Here is a 16,261-nt window from a genome sequence, read left to right as displayed (position 1 = left end):
AACGCAAAGGTATATTTGTCATGAAATACTTTTAGCTGACAGCAAAGATTATTTTTAAAAATTCCAACTGAAAATGCAAAATAAAAAAAGCAATCAAATGCAGCACTATAGGCATCATTGCCACTACTAGTTAAGGCACAAAACCAAGAAATAATTATTTCACCGTTAAGTTTTTTTATCATTTTTATATATATATATATATATGTTTTATGATTGTAGCAGGAACCATGTATTGTCATCTCTTATACAAAACTAGGCACTGGTAGGTTGTTGCCATGGCAACTCAAAAAATATTCTTAAGTGTTGTTTTTATAAACATGCAGTGGAAATAATTAAATGACTTTTAAGAGACAAGTAGAGTTTTAATCATAGACGACAAAGGAAGGGATTCTTTACAGTGAGGACAATAAAGGTATGGAATTTACTTCCAAGGGAGGTGGTGTTATCCAATACATTAGATACCTTCAAAAGGTGCCTCGATATTTTCTTAGAAAGGCATGACATACAGGGATATAAATAGAATAACATTAATATTTAAGAGCTTCTTGATCCAAGGAGAAATCCGATTGCATCTTGGAGTGAAGAAGGAATTTTTCCCCCTGATAGCAGAATTCGAAGTAGCTTAATTAGGGTTTTTATTGCCTTCTTTTGGATCAAGAATAGGAAGGTTAGGTAGAAGGGTTGAACTTGATGGACTTAGGTCTTTTTTCAACCTTACAAACTATGAAACTGTGTATGTAAGAGTTCCTATTGTAAAATATATTCATTCATATACATAGGGCAGGAGAGGTGATGTAGATCAGGTGAATGTTTACCCTGGTACTATTTAAGTCCAGCTGCTGGCTGGATACGCAGAGCCATCAGCTGCGTTCTTACACTCACACTACACACCACCGCATGTATCCAGCCACCAGCCACACACCTAGGTACTGGATCTGCCGCTCGAGCTGTATTAAAGGTAAATGTATATGGTTTGTCAGAAGGCCTGTCCTGGACACGTATACACTACCGTTTAACAGTTTGGGGTCATGGAAAACAGGGATGTTTTCTAGCTGCAACATAACTGCAAAAGGGTTTTTTTTTTAACGATTAATTAGCCTTTTAAACTTAATATTGGATTAGCAAACCCAACATGCCATCAGAACACAGGCGCGATGAAGGGCCTCTGTATGCCTATTAAGATGTGTGTGTGTGACTGCCTGAGTCTGTGTGTGTGACTGCCTGAGTCTGTGTGTGTCTATGTGACTGCCTGAGTCTGTGTGTGTGTGTGTCTATGTGACTGCCTGAGTCTGTGTGTGTGTGTGTGTGTGACTGCCTGAGTCTGTGTGAACAGGGGCAGGGGGTTATACCTTTTAGATGTTGTGTTAGAGAAATGGGATGTAAGGGTTTTTTCTTTTTTTATAATTTATTTTTATTTTTTGCATCTTTGTTTTTTTATCAGTGCAGTATGGTTAGAGGCCCTCTTAGGGACCTCTTGAACATGTTGTTATTGCCAGTGATGTCACAATGACATCACTAAGCTCACTTTATTGTTTCTTTTTTTATTATTTATTGCATTCTTTTAGTGATTTTTTTTTTTTTTTTATCAGTAACACTTTTTTATTTGTGTTTCAGCTTGTGAGCAGAGTGAGAAACAAGGGAATGCCTGATCACGCGATCAGGCATTTAAAACTGTAACAGTTTTCTGGCGCTCGCGCCGGCAGCTGTTGCAGAAATTCAAAATACAGCCTGATCTCCCGTGCCGCTGCAGGATGTACTGATACGTCCATAAGGGTTTCTTGAAATGCATTTTATGTACATACCGCTACATCCATAGGGGACTGAAGGGGTTAATACTTTCCATACACTAATTCTATCACCATCCTTTGTCTGGGTTTTTTCAAAGGCTGGTTGTAGAATTAGTGTGTAACGATTATGGTGAGGTAGGACCCCAGATGGCAGAGTTAGCCAGGCCAAACAGGAACCAGAAAGTCAGAGAACCAACCGGGTCAGACAGGTAATCAGGATAAGCCAAATCAGAATCCAGAGACGAGGTCAACAAGCCGAATCAAATACCAGACGAACAGGAATCAGGAGCCAAATCAGGAGACAGGAACGAAGTCAGCAAGCCGGGTCAAACGAAGAAATAGTCACAGCAACTCGTACAGAAAAACCACAGAATACACCAACCAAGGGTGAACCAGAAGAGGAAGTCCAGGTTTAAATAGGGACAGGTGGAGGTGTGTCCTGCATTAAGGAGGTCACCCGAGGCTATAAGAACACGTTACGTATGTAACGTGTAATATTACTTTTTGGCCACACGGTGGCGCTGTGCTACCTGTTTGCCGCGTGGTCGGCCACGCGGTGAAGACGCCGACCGGGTAGCGGTGGTACTAGCTGCCCGGGAAGCCGGCTGAGGAGGCAGCGTCGCGGGACCAGCCACGGCGCGGGACCGGAGAGGCAGGTAAGTCCTTACAGTACCCCCCCCTCGAGAACCGCCCGAAGGGCGACCAGGACCCCTGCCAGGCCTCCCGGGGTATTTGGAATGGAAGAGGCGAACCAGCCGAGGCGCGCGGACTTCGGAGGCGGGCACCCAAGATCTTTCTTCAGGTCCATAACCCTTCCAGTGAACCAGATATTGCAGAGCACCCCGGAAGATGCGGGAATCGAGGATGGAACGGATCTCGTAGTTCTCCGAGGAAGTGACAGAAACGGGACCAGGGCTGGCCAGAGAACGAGTAAAACGGGAGAACAACACTGGCTTCAGGAGGGAGACATGAAACGTGCGAGGAATACGAAGGTTACGTGGCAGGTTCAGTTCATATGTGACAGGGTTGATACGGCGGAGGATGGAGTATGGTCCAATAAAGCACGGTGCTAGTTTTTGCGAAGGACAGCGAAGGCGTATGTGACGGGTAGAGAGCCACACCTTGTCTCCAGGCATATAGGAAGGGGCAGGTAACCTTTTACGGTCATAATACCTCTTTTGTGTCTGAGAAGCAGCTATGGACGCAGAGCGGACAGAGGACCAAACAGAAGACAGGTGTTTTAGGTGTGCGTCCAAAGCAGGTACCCCTACCTCTGGGGTGTCTGTAGGCAAAACAACCGGGTGGAAACCGTAGACACAATAAAAGGGAGTGTGTTGGGTGGAGCCTTGCACGGAGTTATTGAGGGCGAACTCCGCAAGCGGGAGGAGGTCAGCCCAGTCGTTCTGGTTGTCGTTAACAAAAGCTCGTAGATATTGTTCAAGGCGCTGATTAGAACGTTCCGCTGCCCCGTTGGTTTGGGGGTGATAAGCCGTGGAAAAGGACAGGGTGATATCTATGGCTTTACAGAAGGACCTCCAGAACCGGGAGATGAACTGGACTCCACGGTCAGATACGATGTCCTGGGGAATTCCGTGGAGTCTAACAACTTCTCTCATGAAGATGTCCGCGAGTTCTCTGGCTGAGGGTAGTTTAACTAGCGGAACAAAATGAACCATCCTGGAAAAGCGGTCCACGATGGTGAGTATGGTGGTGTAGCGGCGAGATAGAGGAAGTTCCACTATGAAGTCCATGGCAATATGGGTCCAGGGACGACAAGGCACCGGAAGGGGCCGTAGGTGACCAGCTGGAGGAGTCCTGGGGGTCTTGGTAGTGGCACATATGCGGCAGGATCTGAGGTAATCAGCCACGTCTTGTCTCCAGGAGGGCCACCAAAAACGGAGGCCTAGGGCCTGGCAGGTGCGTCGAAGACCAAGGTGGCCAGAAAACTTTGTGGAATGGTGTAACTGAAGTATCCTTTCACGGTACACAGGAGGCACAAACAGTTTGCCAGGTGGGGTATGGGCTGGAGCAGATGGTTGGCTGGCTTGAATGCGTTGCAGGAGGGGAGAAGCAACGGCTAGAGATACAGCGGAGATAATACGGTTAGCTGGGACGATGGGTTCCGGGTCTGGTTTCTCCTCTGTGGCTGTGCAGAACATACGGGATAAAGCGTCGGCCTTGGTATTTTTAGACCCCGGGCGATAGGAAATAACATAATTAAAACGGGATAAGAAGAGAGTCCATCGTGCTTGCCTGGGGGTTAAACGTTTGGCATCAGCAATATACTGGAGGTTCTTGTGGTCTGTGAGAATAGTAACAGGTATGCGGGAACCCTCTAGGAGATGACGCCACTCAGTAAGGGCGAGGATGACTGCCAGTAGTTCCCGGTTGCCGATGTCATAGTTCCTCTCCGCATGAGAAAAGCGTTTGGAAAAGAACCCACAAGGATGTAGCGGCCCTTCATATGTTTTCCGCTGAGATAAGACCGCTCCAGCGCCGATTTCTGAAGCGTCTACTTCTATAACGAAGGGTTGAGAGACATCAGGGTGAACGAGGACCGGAGCAGACACAAACAGATTCTTCAATTTCTGGAAGGCCTGAACAGCGGAGGCAGGCCAATTATGACAGTCAGACCCCTTTTTAGTGAGCGCAGTCATGGGAGCCACAACCTTAGAAAAGTCTCGGATAAATCGTCTATAATAGTTAGCAAAGCCGAGGAACCTCTGGAGGGCTTTCAGTCCTTGTGGTTGAGGCCATTGCAGAATGGCATGCAGCTTGTCAGGATCCATTTCGAACCCTGTATCGCTAATGACATAACCAAGGAAGGGTACGCGGAAAACTTCAAATACGCATTTCTCCAATTTAGCGTATAAACGGTTTTCACGAAGGCGTGCCAGGACCTTTTTAACGTGTATCCGATGTGAAATAGGGTCCGGCGAGTGGATAAGTATGTCATCAAGGTAGATGACAACGAATTGGTGAAGATAGTCCCGGAAACAGTCATTAACGAATTCCTGAAATACTGCTGGGGCGTTACAGAGCCCAAATGGCATTACTGTATACTCGTAATGGCCAGAGCGGGTATTAAAAGCTGTCTTCCACTCATCGTTCTGACGGATACGAATAAGGTTGTAAGCACCACGTAAGTCCAATTTAGTGAACACCTTTGATCCCTTCAGGCGGTCGAACAACTCGGTAATGAGTGGCAAGGGGTATGTGTTTTTAATGGTGATTCGATTGAGGCCCCGATAGTCTATGCACGGGCGTAGACCGCCATCTTTTTTAGACACAAAAAAGAAGCCTGCACCGGCGGGAGAAGCGGAGCGGCGGATAAAGCCCTTTTGGAGGTTTTCTTGGACGTAGGCCTCCATGGCCTCAGTCTCGGCCGGGGATAACGGATACACTCTGCCCCTTGGGGGTACGGTGCCAGGAAGCAGGTCAATAGGGCAATCATAGGGACGGTGAGGAGGCAAGGAGTCAGCCTCTTTCTTATCAAACACGTCAGCATATCCCTGGTATTGCGGAGGCAGGGTGGTGGTATCCAAAGAGGCGACTTTCACTAAGCATGGTTGAGGGAACATGCAGGAGGAGCACCGCCAGGAAGTGATCTCACGGGTAGACCAATCGATGTCAGGGTTATGCAGCTGCAGCCAAGGGTAGCCCAAGACAATGGGGGCAGCTGGAGTAGTTATCACATGGAGCGTTATAGTCTCTGTATGGAGAACCCCAACTCTGAGACGAAGCGGGATAGTTTCGTGGGTCACCGCTGCAGGTTGAAGAGGTCGACCGTCAATGGCCTCCACGAAGATCGGGGAGGTTTTCTCCTGCAAGGGTATATTGTGGAGCCTGCAGAAGTCATGGTCAATAAAGTTTCCTGCAGCTCCAGAGTCTATAAGGGCTGGAGCCAGAATGGTGCTTTCCTGAATAGTGAGAGATGTAGGCACAAACATACGAGGCGCCCGGTCATGGGGAAAGGCAGCAGAAAGGCCTAGAGGAGGTACCCCAACCCTCCTTAGGCCTTGTAGTTTCCCTGCTTCACAGGGCAGGAACGCACATAATGTCCTTGTTTGCCACAGTACATACAGAGGTTCTGTTGGCGCCGCAGGGATCTCTCCTCCTCAGAGAGACGTGTGGAGCCGATCTGCATGGGCTCCTCAGGCGGAAGAGAAGCAGAGTCAAAAGAAGCCGGACGTGGAACAAAACGTACTGGAGCTCTCCTTTGGCGATCTCGCTGTACCTGGCGTTCCCGGAGGCGTAGATCAATGTGGCCAATGTAGGCGATGAGTTCTTCCAAATCCGTGGGCAGGTCCCGGGCAGCCACCTCATCTTTTAGGCGGTCAGATAGGCCATTAGTGAAGGCAGCAACCAAGGCATCGTTGTTCCATGCCACTTCTGCAGCCAGGGTACGGAACTCAATGGCATAGTCAGATAAACTGCGTGTACCCTGACGCAGTGAAAAGAGACTTGACGAGGCAATATGGCCGCGACCCGGCCTATCAAACACTTGACGGAAAGTGGTTACAAAGTCAGTATAATCGTTGACCACTGGAGAATTGCGTTCCCAAAGAGGAGTTGCCCAGGCCAGAGCCCTGTCAGTGAGTAGGGAGATGACATACCCCACACGAGCTCTGTCAGAAGGAAACAAGTAGGGAGACATCTCAAAGTTAATGGAGCACTGATTGAGGAATCCACGACAGGTAGCAGGATCTCCTCCATATCTGGGAGGAGGTGGTAAACGGAGGGTATGAAGACCTGGATCAGCAGGCGGTGGAACAGCAACAGGTGCAGCAGCAGGCACAGGAGGAGGACCACGTGCTGGATCGGTCCTCGCCAGGAGTGTTTGCAAAGCCTGCGTAAACTGGTCCATGCGATGATCCAGACTTTCAATACGGGCTTCACAGGTAGACATCTTCTGGCCAATCTCCGCGGGGTCCATGGTGACCCTTGGTACTGTAACGATTATGGTGAGGTAGGACCCCAGATGGCAGAGTTAGCCAGGCCAAACAGGAACCAGAAAGTCAGAGAACCAACCGGGTCAGACAGGTAATCAGGATAAGCCAAATCAGAATCCAGAGACGAGGTCAACAAGCCGAATCAAATACCAGACGAACAGGAATCAGGAGCCAAATCAGGAGACAGGAACGAAGTCAGCAAGCCGGGTCAAACGAAGAAATAGTCACAGCAACTCGTACAGAAAAACCACAGAATACACCAACCAAGGGTGAACCAGAAGAGGAAGTCCAGGTTTAAATAGGGACAAGTGGAGGTGTGTCCTGCATTAAGGAGGTCACCCGAGGCTATAAGAACACGTTACGTATGTAACGTGTAATATTACTTTTTGGCCACACGGTGGCGCTGTGCTACCTGTTTGCCGCGTGGTCGGCCACGCGGTGAAGACGCCGACCGGGTAGCGGTGGTACTAGCTGCCCGGGAAGCCGGCTGAGGAGGCAGCGTCGCGGGACCAGCCACGGCGCGGGACCGGAGAGGCAGGTAAGTCCTTACATAGTGCATGGAAAGATGTTAAAATACTAGCATCACAGATACTCTGGGTTGTCTAGTTTTCAAAAATATATGGTTTGAGGGGAAAATTGAACTTCAAATTGAATTTCCCAAATAGGACATGGGGACAGAATGACTAATGTCAAAACCATGCACGGGTAGCATCACTATACTCAGGAGATGTTGCTGAACTCATTTTGGGGTGTTGTTTGTCAGTGACATGTACCAAGAGCTGTACATTCAACATTTGAATGTCTCAATATGAAGGCATTTCAGCATCACCACTTAAACCACACGCTGGTTTAACTCAATGATGTGCCAGAAATCTCTCGTTACCAGTAACATAACTGGGGTCTTTATCGTTATTTATGTTGAACGTTTTTTTTATTATTTTTATCGCTTTCCTTTTTTTTTTTTTTTTTAAGAATCATGTACCATGTGATCTTATCCTATCGTAGTAGTTAGACGGTACAACAAACTGTAGCAAAAGTAGCATTTTATGTAATAAAGCTTATAGGCAACACCAGTTGTGCCCTTTATAACTTTCATATAAATGTCAGCTTAAAACTAAATTATGATGTATTTGGATATTTTGTGATAAATACTATAACGCAAAATTAGCAAATTAGTTTTTAATGTTGGTTGATGGTTTTAATTAAAACTTTTGTCACTTTAAACCTACAAATATGTAATTCCTAATATATTCTTTTAATTGCCAGGTAATAATATGAAGTTGATCATCAGTTTAAATTACTTACAGTGAAAAAGCATTTGATTAATGATGGTTTTTGAAGAATTAGCTTTATATTACTTTCCTCTGTCTGGAGAAATATGCTTATTTACCTAGAATCATTTTTTCATCTTTGCATTTCAGTACCGATTTTGCCTGGTTGAGGGCCCGGGAAGATCCTTTTGGGGCTCAGTTTGTAAGAGTGAAAGTCACAAGACTTTTTCTATGACCCCAGACAGGCTCCAGATAAATAAGTGAGATTGCGTGTGTATGTGTATATATGGGGGGGTCAGGGGACCAGGTGGATTTAATTTGGCCTCTGGGCTAAAGGGTGCCTACCCTGGTTTGGACTAACAATTGAAAACAAAGTAAAACAGGTTACGAAGGTAATGAACTTTGACAACGGGGAATTTATACAGTAGGGCTCAAAAAAGAGTGATAGGTAACAGGTTCAGCGACATGAGCAGTGACATGTGATGCGAGAGCCTTACATGGCCTTAGTACTCTCATGAACAACATCTGGACCTTTTGAAGACAAAGTAAGTCAGAACATTTTGCTCTGAAGCTGGAATGCTTGTGAAATACACCAGCAGACTGGAAATCATTTCAGAAATGGGCCAAGACCCAGAAACCGTAAAGGCAAATAAATTAATACAGTTTCAATTCTGGTTGTGGGCCTACGTCCTTAATCATAATATTGTTCAGTTACTCATCAAAACAAGAACTGTGAAAGACCAATCATCATACCTGGGAACCCTGCAGGTTTGGCCCCACTCCCCACCTATTTCCCCTTTAAATTAGGGTGTTTCCCGCAATGTCAGCAGGAACTCCCACTGATGGTGGTGGGAATGTGACAGGAAGGACCTGTACCCAGACTGGGTACACCTGCCAGACGATCCTTCCTTCCCCCCACGGCCACCGGGAACATGAAACTTCAACCGTCACCCTTACGAAAAATTACTGCAGTTTTTTCTGAAGTAATACTGCAGTTTTTTGGACATGAAAAAACTGCAATACTGCACTTTTACTGCACTTTTTTTTTTATATATTGCAAACCTACAGTTGTACTTCAAGGTACTGTAGCTTTATTGCATTTGTACTTCCGTACAAAAATAACTGCAGTACAACTGCAGTACAGTGAAGTACAAATGCAGTAAATGTGTAGTAATACTGCAGTAAAAGTGCAGTATTGCAGTTTTTTCATGTCCAAAAAACTGCAGTATTTTTTTTGTAAGGGGAGGCATGACTAGCATCGAATACAAAAGGAAACATAGCTCTCTGGGAACCTCAGCAGCACTGTAGCATACAGAAGGATAGCAATACAGTGCTTTACCACCCTGACAAGGGCAGCACCGAGGCTTACCCCAATAATAGGGCAGGACTCATATTGAGGTAAAACAGGAACTCACTTTATTTAGGAAACAATCACCACCAAGAGGCTGGCGGTGAGTTACGACCAGCATGCATCACACCATATGTAAAATATGCAGATCATATGCAAATTAGTTAACAGAAAAGAAGGCCAGTACGGATCTGCTCCTGATGTTTTGTTCCCTTAAGCGGGATGTAGGGCCATCAACCTTACAGTGTAGGGCTTTACAGAGTGTTTCACATAGAAATACTCTGCAAAAGCACGGGGATGCTGGGGTAAACTTCAGTTCTGGACTAGTACTTAGTCACTTCGCCATGGCATTGTACAACAAGATTATAAATGGAATGCACAATAAAAAATGAAGATTTATTTTCCTTTCAAATATTCCTCATCCCCCTGACACCAAAGGGTTAAACCAAAGCATTTTTTTTTTAGTTTGGGTTCATCAAATATTATTATCTTTACCTATTGGAAGCTACTGATGTGACCTTGTGTCATGACCCTGGTAAGCAGGTCGGGTAGGAGTCCAGTCGCAGGGGATACAAGGGGTTCTGTCTGTACCCCACGATGCATGACGGCTAGTAGGATGGTACAGACAGGCACAATGAAACACAGCACAGGCAGAATACTTTGAAAGGTACTGTATTAACGAAGGTAACAGGAACAGCAAGTACAGTCAGTAAGTCTCTAGGCAGGATGCCCACTGCCAGGGCAGACGGCAGGATCAACACAGGGTCAGGTACAGGGCCAAAGCAGAGCGGTCCAAACACTTTACTGCAAAGGCCCTGACTGAAGGGCAGGGCAGGTCTTTTAAAGGCAGGGCTTCAATCAGGTAATGGGTGCAGCTGTACCTGATAATCTGATTCTGAGCACTCCAGAGGGAGGAGGGTGGCCACTAGTGGTAGCAGATGGACATGACAGCAAAATAATTACGCATGGTCCGGGCTAGCAGGGTGGAATCCTGACACCTTGCTGGACATTTAGTAATTTGTTAACACATTGCTGGATAAATGCATATTGTGACTTATTGTGACTTAGTGCAGAGCACTAACACACTTAAAGCTCCAAGAAGAAGGGCGTCAGTGAAGGAACACAGGGATCTATTTCCCAAAACGGGACTGCCCTCCTAAACAGAGACACTTGGCAGTAATTTACTGGAACAAAGCCATTTATTAATTAACACATTTTATGCTGGTTATATTCATATTGTGACTTTTAAGATATGTAGAACCCTAATACTCTGAAAAGAGGGACGTCAGAGGAGGAAAAACAAACACAGGGATTTGAATCTCAAAATGGGACTGTCCCTCCTAAACAGGGACAGTAGGGAGTACTTTATTGGGACAAAGCACATTTTATGCTGGTTTTATTCCTATTGTAATTTTTGGAGATGTCGAGCCATAATACTCTACATTTTGAGCTCTTGGAAAATAGGGACACCAGGAGAAAAAAATCAAACACAGGGATTAAGATCCCAAAATGGGACTGTATTTTCTGAACAGGGATACTTGGGAGGTATTATATTAACAAAAATGCCCTGGAAAATGTGTAAATTCCTTTTAATGTATCACTAAAGGGTCTTTCTTGCAGAGATACACTGCGTGTGTTATGACGTCACCGGCTGCCTTCCCACTTCCTGGTTGTACTCAGCAGCTGACAGCCCATCCCCCAGGAGGTGTGGACCCGTCTCCCATTCGCTGGCTGGAAAGGGAGGTAAATAGCCTTTGCTTTCATTTTTGTTTTGGATGGAAGGCATCTTGGGGAGTGTCTGCAGGACCCTGGTGAGTGCTGTAACCAGTTAGCTGCCAGTGCATCATCTATTCCTTGTTTACTGGAGATAGTGACAGCTGCAGCAGCTGTGTACTCCAATTCTCATCATGCACAGCCTTCTGCGTAATATCCATGCTGCAGTTGGAGCAATCATAGCTGTCACTGTGTGATATTTAGATTAGGAGCTGTCATGATTCATCTCAACATGTAATGTGCAAAACGATAAGGGGGGATAAATTTTAGAGGAGAGGCAAACCATTCTTTTCTGGAAGGAACCATACACTTTGGTTTTGTCATTGTTTGGTACAAGCATTTTTTAGCACGCCTGCTACTGTGGACTAACCTTCTTATCATCCCCAGACAACCATGAATAACTGTCTAATTATCCCCAGGAGCTGCACCCCCTAAGTATTCTTGTCCCAGAATACCAAAGATTTTGGATGTCTCGGTAAGTTAATGTTTCCTCCAAGAAAATAAAAGGCTTCTACTAATAATGTGTTACCCACCTGAGGCTAGGTTTCCACTTTTTTTTTTGCAAAAACGCCCATAATAACGCCAATTCAGCCACACGGCGTTTTATTAGTGAAAAAACGCTGCGGCCAGATGTTAGCTGTTCTTCAATAGGAAATCGCACAATGCCATATCCACTTGGTGTTTTTCTGTTTGGCGTTTTTTCAGTCCTCTTTGGCGTTTTTCAGCTTTTTTGGGATCTGTGACAGTTCTTAAAAATCGCAGCATGTTTAAAATCTTGGCGTTTTTCTCCAATAGAAGTCTATGGGAGAGAAAAAACGCCATGAAAAAGCCATGTGGGTTTTGCCTTGGCATTTTTTTTCCACAGTTACAATGCAGAGGATGGACCCAGTATCTGTGTGTCCTACGAGAAGTAGGCTGGAAACGAACACTTTCACACAAAACAAAGTTCATATTGAATTTTACACCATTTGGAACAAACATGCCATTACAAACAAACATACCCGACGCATCAACTGGATCCTGCGTGCCAAAGGCAACAGCAAACAATTTGCACCATCATTTGGGGCCAATCTTCCTAGAGGAGCAGACATTCGGAATAAAGCATGCCTTACAAACCACAGAAAAGAGACAAAAGTGTCCGCCGGGGCGTGTTTAAGTAGAACTCTACTAAGGAAATGACATCAGGAGGGGGCAGATACTTGCCATTTATCCTAATCCCTTTTAGCTGGGTGAAACTTCTAACTTGTAAAGGCTGGAAAAACTGCTTAAGGTCAAAAAAGCAATTTCCACAGAAAGGGAAAAACGCCAAAATGCAGGTAAATGCAGTGGCAGTTTTCTTGGCGTTTTTCATCAAGAAAATAACGCAGGACAAAAACCCAAGTGGAAACCTAGCCTTATACTCATGTATTTGGGTGGAGATAGACCCCAGCATGGTCATATTAGATAAACGTGAGACGGTGTCTTCCTTTTAAGTAGATTATAGAGATGGAAATCAAATATTATGAAAGATAAGTTCTTTTCGTAATTAGCAGCTTTTTTATTTTATTAATTTAGCCAGTTGGCCACATATAATTAGCCTAAGCAAAGTTGACCCTTAGGGAAACCAAAAAAAATGTACAGAAAAACTCCCAAAGTCTTAAAATTGGTGTGGTATCTTCCCAAAAATCGTGACATGGAAAGTGTTACCACCACATGAAACTTTTGTACCAGTAATTATGAACCAGTTAAAACTCTTTTGGTGATTATCAAACCTAAAACTTAATTACCAAAAATCAGAGACCACGGCCTTGCACTGATCTTTGTTGACAGTGGTGTGGGCCAGGGCTCTATGTTACAACTCTGGTGGAACTCTGGGGCACTTAGACCCGTTTGGGAAAATAGTAGAGATACTATAGTATCAGATCTACCTCATGTCTGCCCAGAGTGTTACCTCCTGCGCCACACCAGGAGATCAATCTCTCGCCATAAGAAATCGATCATCAAATACCTACTTAACACCGCCAAACTCCTAATTCTGGAGATCGAAAACACCCCTCAACCTATAAAGACTGGGTCTCCCAGAGCACAGCGGACCAAATGGAGAGGTATAGGGCTACATGGTTCCACTGGCTGGAACTAATGCAGAGCGATAGGTTTAGTCGACGGCCCACCGATGGTATCTGAGTATAGGTTGTGCATGAGGTCCCCCCTTCCTCTGTCTGTCTTCCTCTGTCACAGAACTTCCTGACTGGTCAAGGCTTTTTCCCATGTCAGGGTCCAATAGCCAGGAATCAGGAGCTGGAAGGGTAGTCACACGAAGCCAGGTCATACACAGGAAAATCAGGAATACGGGAACGCACTTGGTAGCCAGATCAATAAGCAAGGGCAATGAATTCATGCAGGGTGCAGGCTTATATAGACCAGAGCAAGGTGGAGTTTCAAAGAACCGCCCACAGCACACAGTTAAAAGGAAAAGAGCTCTCAACACTAGAGAAATCTCAAGTGTGGCTGTGAAACCATGACACATGGGTGGTATTACTGTACTCGGGAGGCGTTGCTTAACACATAATGGGGTGTTAGGCAGTGACATATACCAGGAGCTGTAAATTCATATCTGAAGCACACAGTGTGTGTGTGGGGGGGGGGGGGGGACACGATAAAAAAAATAACTGCCACAAAGTTTGACAAAGGATGGTTGTAGAATTAGTGCATGGAAAGTGTTAAAATATCAGCTTTTAAAATACCATGTGGTCTAGTTTTCAAAAATATATGGTTTGATGGAGTAAATTGAATTAACCAACTTCAAAGATGTCCCAAATGTGACATGGGGGCTGGACGACTAGATGTCAAAATTCCACGTTAAAAAAGCTGAATTTCTCAAGTTTGGCCTTTTAGCCCCAAACAACCTGACACACCTATGCATTTGTGGTATCACTGTACTCAGGAGATGTTCCTGAAAAAATATTGGGGGTGTTATTTGACAATGACATAAACCAGGAGCTATAAACGTATACCTGGTTTGATGTAGTAAATTGAATTGGCCGGCTTCAAAGATGTCCCAGATATGACATGGCCACAGGATGACCAGATTTGGAAAAAGTCATTTTGAAATAGCAGTTGTGAGCAGTGCGCTACTTATTCTTGTAAAACATAAAAGCAGGAAAAATATTTGAATCTATTTAGCATATTTTTGATAAGCTTTTGTAGATGAGTAAAGGGCTTTTCTGCATATTTTATTATTGTTTATGGTAAATTAGATGATACGATCAAAATAATGGTATCTACAGAAAGCCCTTCTAAAAATATAATTTGTGTGGGTACACTAATTGAGAAGAAAAATTACAGCTAAACACAAACACCACAGAAATGTTTAAACAGCCACGGTTACGAATTGTACAAAAATAAAAAAACAGCTGAGTTCTTAAGGGGTTAATATGGCTGCTTCTGCTATACACATAATCGAGGTGCCGGCAGCATCGGAGGTTGTCTACACAGACCTTCACCGGCTGCCAGAGAGGAGAATTCCCCTCAGCGCTGCAACTTGGTAACGGGCACCACCATCTTACAAGAGGCGATGTGGCTCCGGAATGGTCACAGTGTGCCCTGGTGTAAGTTTTCGGTGTCGCTGAATGCCTTGCTATCGAGGCATTTCAGCAACACCGTTTAAGCTTAGGAGGTGATGGTTGATTTCTTCATAAGCTCTTTTAAATAGTGTCCACCACCATATTGTATATGGCAGGCGTTGACGCCCTGGCAGGAGAGGCCACACAGGGTCCCTGGAGTAGATTTCGGTGTTGCTAAATTACAGTAACACCATTTAAGGGAAGAAAGAGAATAAGCTTTCTAAGCTTATTTAATGCCGTTACGTGTCAGGCACGTCATCGGTCATTAACTGACCTTTTTTCATGATGTGCCTGGAATGTCTTTGGTCATTAAGGGGTTAAATAAAATAAATATCATAAACATTGGATATTAGATTAGAAAACTTTATTCAGATTTAGGGATTTTGAAAGCAATCTATTTATAAACCAATCTTTAAATGTGTGACTCAAAAAAATACAAATGAATCCAGATGCAGGTGTTTTTTTTCCTTTTTCAAAGCCGTTGATTAGCACAAAAATTAGCTGTACTTTACCCATTTATCACGCTTGTGCTTTAATCATTTATCAAACTTGCATTACTTGCAGCATGTTTTTGTGCGACGTAGGGTTTTTTTTAGAACATGCAGTGCTTTCATACTTTTACTGTCTAAATGATTGCTGTTTTTTTATAACTACTTTTCTATGCTTTTAATTTTGATGAAAATATGATGTTCGATCTGACCTTTACAATATGACTGTGCAATTATATTTTTCATTAATTTAAATGGGCATGATTAGTAGTCTGTCTTGTGATTAAAAATGTACTAGCTCTGTAAAGAAGACACCTAACTTTGATTAACAGAAGTGCTAAAAGAAGTCAGTTCACGTAGCTGTGTATAAAGTTTGGTAGAGATTGGCTGATTTAATATAGAACACATTTATATTGTCACTTATGATCTATTAGCCTAACTGCAATACCCAGGAACAGGGTTTGCCCCAGAGTGAATGGACAGAAGTTCACAGTCTGGAGTTGGCCCCTCCACCCTTTTGCTCAAATCTAATAAGTGAGTGCTTTTACTACATATATGTCATGGTCTACATCCATGGACATCCATGCCCACACACTATTACACTATACACACACACATTCATGCTCACATACACTTATACACAGACATCCATGCTCACACACTATTACACTATTATAAATAGACATCCATGCCCACACACACTTATACATGTACATTAAAGCTCACGTACATACAGAAATACATACCTCCCGCCGTTTGTCTGAGCAGCTTCGATTTCACCGCGGGGTCACGTGACCCTGGTGTGGTCCAGGTTGGAAGGGCCCTTTCTAAACAATTTTGAACTGGCACGAGGAGACAGGTACAAGTGGTCAACCCCTGTAGTTATGCCACTGAGGGTCATCCATTTTCACTATTGCACAGTTGACGTCTTGTGTGTTTTTGTGCCTTGTTTTTCTGGGTACTTGCCCTTATTTTGTGATTATTACTTCAGTTTCAGGCATTGTGTCTCATCATTACTACAGTACAGTAACCTCTGGCAA

The sequence above is a fragment of the Sceloporus occidentalis genome, unplaced genomic scaffold (assembly GCF_023333645.1).
Source record: "Sceloporus occidentalis isolate IW3139 unplaced genomic scaffold, rSceOcc1.0.p SCAF_49, whole genome shotgun sequence".
Taxonomy (NCBI): Eukaryota; Metazoa; Chordata; class Lepidosauria; order Squamata; family Phrynosomatidae; genus Sceloporus; species Sceloporus occidentalis.
The sequence above is the reverse complement of the archived record's forward strand: the minus strand, read 5'-3'. Positions refer to the sequence as shown.